At 48.0% G+C, this 8,529-nt stretch overlaps 1 long non-coding RNA gene across 1 annotated transcript; it reads left to right on the forward strand.

Moving 5' to 3' along the window:
• The first annotated feature begins 1,293 nt into the window (after positions 1-1,293).
• Positions 1,294-6,864, forward strand: LOC147958677 (uncharacterized). Its single transcript, XR_015611556.1, has 2 exons — positions 1,294-2,087; positions 6,605-6,864. It is a non-coding gene; the product is annotated as an uncharacterized LOC147958677 (long non-coding RNA).
• Positions 6,865-8,529: the final 1,665 nt, after the last annotated feature.

Consider the following 8,529-nt stretch of genomic DNA (forward strand, 5'->3'; position numbering starts at 1 on the left):
GCGTCTAAGGATCGAAGGTAACAGGAGGCAGGGGACATGATGTTTACCCAAGTTCGGGCCCTCTTGATGGAGGTAAAACCCTACGTCCTGCTTGATTGACTTTGTTGAGTATAGGGGTTACAAGTTGATCTACCACGAGATCGTAATGGCTAAACCCTAGATGTCTAGCATGTATGATTTTGACTGTCTCTATGGACTAAACCCTCCAGTTTATATAGATACCGGAGGGGGCTAGGGTTTGTACAGAGTCGGTTTACAGAGAAAGGAATCTTCATATCCAAATGCCAAGCTTGCCTTCCACGCCAAGGAGAGTCCCATCCGGACACGGGAGGAAGTCTTCTATCTTGTATCTTCACAGCCCACCAGTCCGGCCCATGTGACATAGTTCGTACGCCCGGGGACCCCCTAATCCAGGACTCCCTCAAACACGACGACGCGGCAAGCTCAATCCCGACAAGTGTGCCTCGGGGAGAGCAACATGCGCATAGAAGTGTTGATGGATCCGAAAGTGCGAACCCTTTGCTAGGTTGCCTCGGGCCTCCTTTTATAGTTTAAGGGGTGACCATAGTGGAAAAACAGTCATTTGGGTATGATTAGATAGCTAACAGTGTTATCATACCAAACTCTGGCAGTTAGGACAAAGCGCATTAAATGCACTGCTAGGTGTCATGTTGAGGTTGAAACCCGGCAAGCCTACCGCACTACTTATCTGCCTTCTCTTCATTATCGTGACACGCCAACTGGATGGGTGTCAATAAAGTTAATCTCCTTACAAGTAGGCCGCCATGTACTCTCTGAGATCCACCTAACCACTTAGGAGCTCGACACTGCACCGGTTAGTGACTTGCATGCGATGAGGTGGAGTGTGGCATCTTGGCGGGGATCTACCGGTCGTGGAGTTTGCCGGGGTGAATTAGCCTTGGTCCTAGGCGTAGCCTCGACCCTGTCGGGCTCGCCTGCCTAGTGTGGGAGGCTTTTCTAGGGAGTTCTCTTGATCACCTTGATCTTCTTAATGCTCTCCTTGATCTCACGAAGAGAGGTTTTGTTGGCTTGTCTTGGGTCATGTCTTGATGACCCGGCGTACACAGCATAAAATGGGCAATCGTGTACGTGGGTGGTCAGTGCGCCAATCGCATCGCTGAGGCGGTGGTCGCACCAACCGCACACCTCACTGTGTCGGCTGCCGCTATTAATCTGACGTGGAATCACGAGCCTCGTGCGACCGCCCGCCTTCCGCACACCATTAATCCACGCAGATTCGGGAGCGACGCAGGTTCGCAAGCGGCCTGGACTCAGACGATGGCCCTTGACTGCCCAATTTCCGCACGCCACTGCCCACCTACCGCAGGCCACCGTCTGCCTGCCGCACGCTACCGCCCGCCATTATACCGTCTTCCACCTACCGCCCTACCTCTTCGCCTATAAAACCATTCCACCCCTCCTCACCTCACGCACATTAGCCTCTGCCCCTTCTCTCCACACGCACAACGCCCTCCTCGCCACATACACACGCCACTCTGCTCACCGGTGATGGCGCGCCCGAACCTCACGATGGAGAAGGCAGAGGAGTTCGCCCACTTTGGCATCCCCGTCGAGCCAGACGTGCGGATGTCGGGGCGATGGTGGCTCCGTTTGTCACGGGTTCTGGTGGCGCCGGTGTCCACCGTCAGCACCCACGGCTTTGTGTGCGCCATAGGTTAGTACTAGGCACGGCGGTCGGCAGAGATGCTCGACGACCCTCGGTAAGCTCCCAACAACACGCACTAACAGGCATCCTCGAGGAGGACCACGAAACACGGCTACAGGCATACGACGGACAACGGTTGCTGGTGAAGCACAATAGTCGTCGCTGGCACGACCTCGGACGAGCGCACCTTCGAAGAAGTGGTCGCCTTGTGCGGCGCACAGGCAGCTAGCGGCATCATTTCGACGCCGGCCGGCGGCGGTTTCCCTGCATTCAGCTGTGGTGTCGTGCACCCTGGCGGCACCCAAGTGCGTCTGGGCGGTGACCGCGCACCCGTGCGTCCGGATGGTGAACGCGGTGACCACGGCACTGCCGCGCAGGGTGTCAGGAGCGACGCTCCAAGGTCCAGCCCCCCCCCCCAATGTTGGACTATATCTATATTTGTACCTACTAATAAAAGAAATAGTAATTCTTAGTCCATCATGCTATTTTATAGAAAACTCCAAGATTTTTCTAACATTAAACCCGCAGTAGATATCAAATGTATTTTAAAATACTCATATCTTCTAAATCGTAACTCCAAATTTAACATGTTATATATCAATTTTGATTAGAAAAATATGTAGAATTTGTACATGATGTTATTTTACCTGTTAAAATTTTTTAAAAAAAAATACTATCTAGGGTACAATCTTAATCAATAATGCATTATCCATCTTTCTTTCATTCCGGTAGTGATTCGAATTGGGGATGAACACCTCAGCAAATACGGATTGAACACAAAATTGAAGATCAATTTGCTAGAGACACCCAATAAATAAGGACGTGCATGGCAAGAAATAAAAGGAGGACCCAATAAAGATGGGATGTCCGCTATAAAAGAAATAAATGAAAAAAATAGAGGAGATCTGATAAAGATAAGTCCAAAATAGATGACTCAACTTTGTACTAATTTTATACTAAAGTTGAGTCATCTATTTTAGAACGGAGAGAGTATATAAGAAGAAGAAAGAGAGGACATGCATGGCAAAATGTAAAAAGAAGGCATGCACGACAAAAAATAAAATAAAATACATGTTTGACAAAATATAAAAAATGATGAAACAGGGATCAATACCTATGACATGTATGACGAGAAATAGTGATGAAATATGGACGCAAGTACCTGCGTCCACAGGAGACCATACAAAAAATGTTCTTTTCTAGACAAAAAAATCTCTATTTATGCTTTAAAAAATCATGTATCTTTTTAACAACTCTTCATGTATTTAAGAAATATGCATGTGAAAAAAGTGTTCTAGAGGTATCCTAAGTTGGTGATGCTTAAACTGAAAACCACCCTTTATGCACACATGTCTTCGTAGTGTGCTAATGTGTCATCGCCTGTTTTTGTCGTTTTCCTTTATTGGCCCGTAACAATGCCCTATTTGACACATGACATGAATAAATGCATGATCACTTATCCATTTTTGTACGGATTAAATCTATATGCAAGCCGTGTTGAAATAAAATACATGTGGAATTGTCACAGCCCTAGAATTTGCTTGTAGCTATTTACCTGAGTGAGCATCATGCATCATGTCTAAATTCCGAAAGTTGAATTGAGGTTAGTTGAAACCCTCATAAATCACTTCAAAAATAATCAACATTAAAATCTTTTCAAAGAAGTCCAAGAAAATGTTCCTCTTAGTCTCTGAAAATATTGGCAAGAGGTAAAACTTAAAACAATATTTTTGGAATCTCAGAGATATTTATTTTGGGCCTTTGGATTAATTAAATAACTATTTGCATTGGATATATATTCTTTATATAATTAATATATGTCCAATAATCCTGGAACATTTTATGTGGTTTGGGATATTTTAATTCTAGTCACATATTTATTTTCAGGATTTTATAAAATGATTTAGTATTTTTATTAAATCAAAACAAATGTCAGAAAATAGAAAACAGAAAACAATAGAGAGAGAAAAGCCAACCTGGCCACTTACCTGTGCGGCCCATGAGACGGCCCAGCCCACCAGGGGCTCCACTCTGTCGCCTTCCTCCTCGCGCCAGTAGGCAGAGGGCGTGTGCCCGCGGCGCGCCGGCACGCGCGCGCCACCTCCACCCTGCTCTGGCCACCTCCTTCTTCCACCCCGAGCCACGCCACCGCGGGAGCCCCACATCGCCGCTACGAGTCGTCTTCCCCGAGCACGGCCGCCGGACTTCATCGATGAATTCGTCGCCTTCCGGTCGTCCCCAAGCCAGCTGAGCTCCGCTTCGGCCTCGCCGTGAGCTCCTCTACCAAACCCCTCTCTCCCCGCCGTCTTTTTCCTCCTCTAGCCTCACTAACCACCGCGGCCGAAGCTCGCCGCCGCCATACCTCATCGCCGCCACGGCCGCAGCCACCGCCTCCCCCTCGCTTCTCCGACGTGTCCAAAAGCTTCGCCTCGACCCACTCTTCCTCCCCACCGAGCCGTGACTTGCCGAAGACCCTGCATCGACGCCATCTTCATCACCTTCGTCGCCGCCACCGGAGATTCCTCTCACCGCCCCGCTCGCTCCGGTGCTTCCCCGGGCACGCCGAGGCCATCACTGCACTCGCCGTGAGCTCCTGCCCCTTCTCCCCCTCTCCGTTCTCGCTCTCACACGCCGTAGCCGTCGCCCCCTTGTTGACCGAAACCCGCCGCCGCCGCGCTCGTCGCCGGTGATGCTCCGGTGACCATTTGGTCTCGGGCATGCGCCCATCGTACTCACTGCACCCCATAGACGCCGTAGGTGCTAAACACACATCACCACGGCCACTGCAACCGCGTCCCCGCTCGTGTCCGAACTCCAGCGCCGCCCCGAGCTCGTTTTCGACGAGCTCCGGCCGCCCTAGCTGCTGCTGCTTGCAGGGCTGGATGCGGGCGAGCTCCAGCTCCCCGCGGATGCCCTCCGCCGCTCGTTTCGTCGCCTATGCCGCGTTTCCGAGCCGCGCCGCCGTCTCGGGCCTTGCCGGCGTCATGTCGCCGGTGGGGTTGACCCATTTGACCACGTGGGCCCCGCCCCCTGGTCAAACCTAGATTAGGAGTTAAACTAACACTAATTTAGTTAGGTTAGTCGCTGACAAGTGGGCCCAGCCCAATTAGTTAGGGCTAACTAACTTGGTTAGTTGACTGGGTCATTGACCAGTGGGTCCCACTGGTCAGGTTTGACCTGGCCAGCCACAGTTGACCTGATGATGTCATCTTACGTCATGCTGACGCAGTAAAGCCTTTTCTGGAATTTAAATAAATCTAAATGATTTATTATTTTCAGAAAATGACCAAAACTTCTAAAAATCATAGAAAATCAACCGTAACTCAGAATGGAATAAATTATATATGAAAAATTATCAGAAAAATTCAAGGAATCTGTTTATGGCATTTTCATGCATGTTTGAACAACTAAACCTCACTGTTTAGACCAAAACATGATAATGCACTATTTGAATTCATAGTTTGAATTTGAATTTGAACCTAGTGTTCAAACCAACACCATTTAACATGTTGCTAGTTGCATTAGCTCAAACCACAGCATATTGACATGTAATGATCATGCATCATATTGTGCATTGCATTGATTGTGTTTCTTTCTCTGTTGCCGGTATTTGTCCCCTCTCGATAGACGTTGTACCGACGCTGTGATCGTTGACACTGATGAAGACCCAATGATATCTTCAGAAGTGCTAGGCAAGCACAACCCCCTTGTTCATTCCGATACAAGCCCACTCTCTCGCTCCTGCTCTCTTTTACTGCATTAGGACAACAACGATTCATCTGTTACTTGTTGCGGTAGTTGAACCCCTTATCCTCTGCATGACCTGTCATTGCCACAGTAAATAGATGAAACCCACTAGCATGAGTAGGAGTTGTTTGAGCCCTGATGTGCCTACTCATTCATGCTTGTTTGTCATGCCTGCTACTGCTTAGAGTTGAGTCAGGTCTGATTCATCGGGGATGAATCGGAGGTGTGTGAACATGCCCTACTGTGTGTGAGCTAAGTGTGTGAACACGATTTGGTAAAGGTAGCGGTGAGAGGCCATGTAGGAGTACATGGTGGGTTGTCTCATTGAAACCGTCCTCAGGAACTGAGTTCTGTGTCTGTGATCCATGAACAGCTACTACCACTCATTGGGATCCTTAATTGACCCTCTCGGCTTCTTAATCACCCTAGTACTCTGTCCAGGAGTTGCAATTAGTTTCTGGTGTTTGTAGGTTATGTGTTGGCGGCCGTGCGTAGCGCTGACCCTAGGGGTGGGCTATGTTGCGGTAGATACACCGTGGCACGGTGTACCGAGTCACCCGTTTGGTGTCTCGGGAACCCTGTTCACATCGTTCGGGGCCGTATATGGAAACCTCGGTCGGACTCCCTGCGGATGGAACCTGGATAGGCGATAAACCTGGACTAGAGACTTAAGTGTTTAGGTAGGCCGTGGCCGACACCCTCGTTGGGCTTCCGCTTGAAGGTTGCCGAGTACATGTCATGTAAACGACGGTAAGTGGTGGGAGCGTGTGTGAAGAAGTACACCCCTGCAGGGTTATCATTATCTATTCGAATAGCCGGATTCCTCGGATATGGAAACTTGGACCCCTTGCATAGTTCATAGACAAGTGAAAGTGGATACTCTAAAACTCGCAAGATAAGTGTGAGTGCTATGGATGGCCTTCTCGTAGGGAGACGGGAGCGGATCCATAGTGGTGTATTGAATGGTGAATATGTGGACTCGTGTGCGCCACCTCAAAAGAGTTGCTTGCAATCGTAGTTCAGGTTAGCCACTGAGTCAAAACTGGCTTGCTGCAGTTAAACTCCACCCCCCCCCCCTTGTTGATACCGATGCATATGTAGTTTGGTACTGATGTAAGTCTTCTTGCTGAGTACCTTTGTACTCACGTTTGCTTAATTTATGTTTTGCAGAGAGATTTCAGTCTTGCTAGTAGTTCCGCGTGGACTTCGACGTTTAGCTTCATACCTCAGCTACGATCTTATGCCCTCGGCAGGATCTGGTAGATAGTCAGGCTTATTAGCCTTTTCCATTTGTAGATGTCTGTACTCAGACATGTTAAGCTTCTGCATGTGCTTTGCATTGTATGCTATGACTGCTGGGTCATGAGACCCATGTTTGTAATATCTCACTCCTCGGAGCCTAATAAATAAATACTTGAGTTGTAGAGTTATGTTGTGATGCCATGTTGTATTTACACATATCGAGCATATTGTGTGTATGATTGAAATGCTTGGTATGTGTGGGATTCGACAATCTAGTTGTTTATCCTTGGCAGCCTCTCTTATGGGGAAATGTAGTCTAGTGCTTCCATGAGCCATAATAGTCCGCTACAGCCCGGTTCACCGGAGTCCTGCTAGCCCAGCACTACTGCTCAGGACACTTGACTGGCCGGCATGTGTTTCACTTCGTTCCTATGTCTGTCCCTTCGGGGAAATGTCACGCTGTGATATCCGGAGTCCTGCCTAGCCTGCTACAGCCTGGGTTCCCCAGAGTCCTGTTAGCCCAGTGCTACAGCCCGGAATCACTCGCTGATGACCGACATGCTCGATGTGGTTCATGTATGCCTGTCTCCATAGGTCTGTGCCGCTTTGGGTTCACTACTAGCCATGTCGGCCCGGATTCTCTGTCATATGGATGCTAGCGACATTATCATATACGTGAGCCAAAAGGCGCAAACGGTCCCGGGCCATGGTAAGGCGACACCCGTGGGATACCATGCATGAGGCCGCAAAGTGATATGAGGTGTTACCGGCTAGATCGATGTGGCTTGGAATCGGGGTCCTGACAGGAATCTTAAACTACGCTTTTGTAGGCTAAGATCATCTTTGTTTGGGCCGTAGCTACAAATTCTTAGATTATAGACCATTTTTTATAAATTAAAAGTATGTGGTATTTTTTTCTCCCGTCGTAACGCATGGGCCTTTTTGCTAGTATAAGCATAAGTATATAACTTGCTGACGAATTGTGAATGCCAATATTCGGATGAGCACGGTTGAGATCACCAGCAATAATTATTGGATTGAAACTTTCAAGTTTCTCCAGGCCACAAAGGTTAACATTAGTTTATACTTCTCGCAAAAAAAATAAACATGACCCTGACTTCTACAGATAATTATGGACCCTCCTAAAACATCCGATCTGCAGACTCTTCGCAGACTTCTACAGAAGAACCCTTGACACTGAAAGTTTAAACCGAGCACTAATCGTTCTTCTGCCTAAGAACGAGGCCGCGATCGCTCCTGACGCCTTCCGTCCCATTTTTCTTTATAACTGCCCAGTCAAAGCACTTGCAAAGGTGCTAACAAACGTACTTAAGTCACTCATCCCCTCCTCGTTTATGCTGACCAAACCGGCTTCCTCACGGGCAGATCAATCGCTGAAAATTTTGTCTACGCCGTTGACCTTCTAAACTGTTGCCACAGGGGAAAACAAAGCCAACACTCCTTATCAAACTTGATCTTAAAAAAGCTTTCGACTCTGTAAGATGGGATGCCTTGATTAAAATCCTTCAGGTTAGAAGTTTCCCCGATCTTTAGTGCTCCTGGATTAAAGATCTGCTTCAAACCGACAAAACCGTTGTACTCCTAAACATGTGCCCAGGTAAATGGGTTGAAATTTTCAAGTTCCTACATGTTGATAATGTGATTGTATTAGGAAACATAGATTAGACTAGGAAATATTTTGGCTTGCCTTATACTCCTATATATATGCTCATGAGGCTCAAGCAATACAACGAATCATATTCCATCAAAACCTCTCTCTCCCTTCTAACATGGTATCTATCGCAAGTCGATCCTAAATCCTAGCCGTCGGCGCTTCCGCACCCGTGCGCCGC

This window comes from Triticum urartu, chromosome 7A (genome assembly GCF_056163025.1).
Source record: "Triticum urartu cultivar PI428250 chromosome 7A, HENAU_Tu73, whole genome shotgun sequence".
NCBI classification, from domain to species: domain Eukaryota; kingdom Viridiplantae; phylum Streptophyta; class Magnoliopsida; order Poales; family Poaceae; genus Triticum; species Triticum urartu.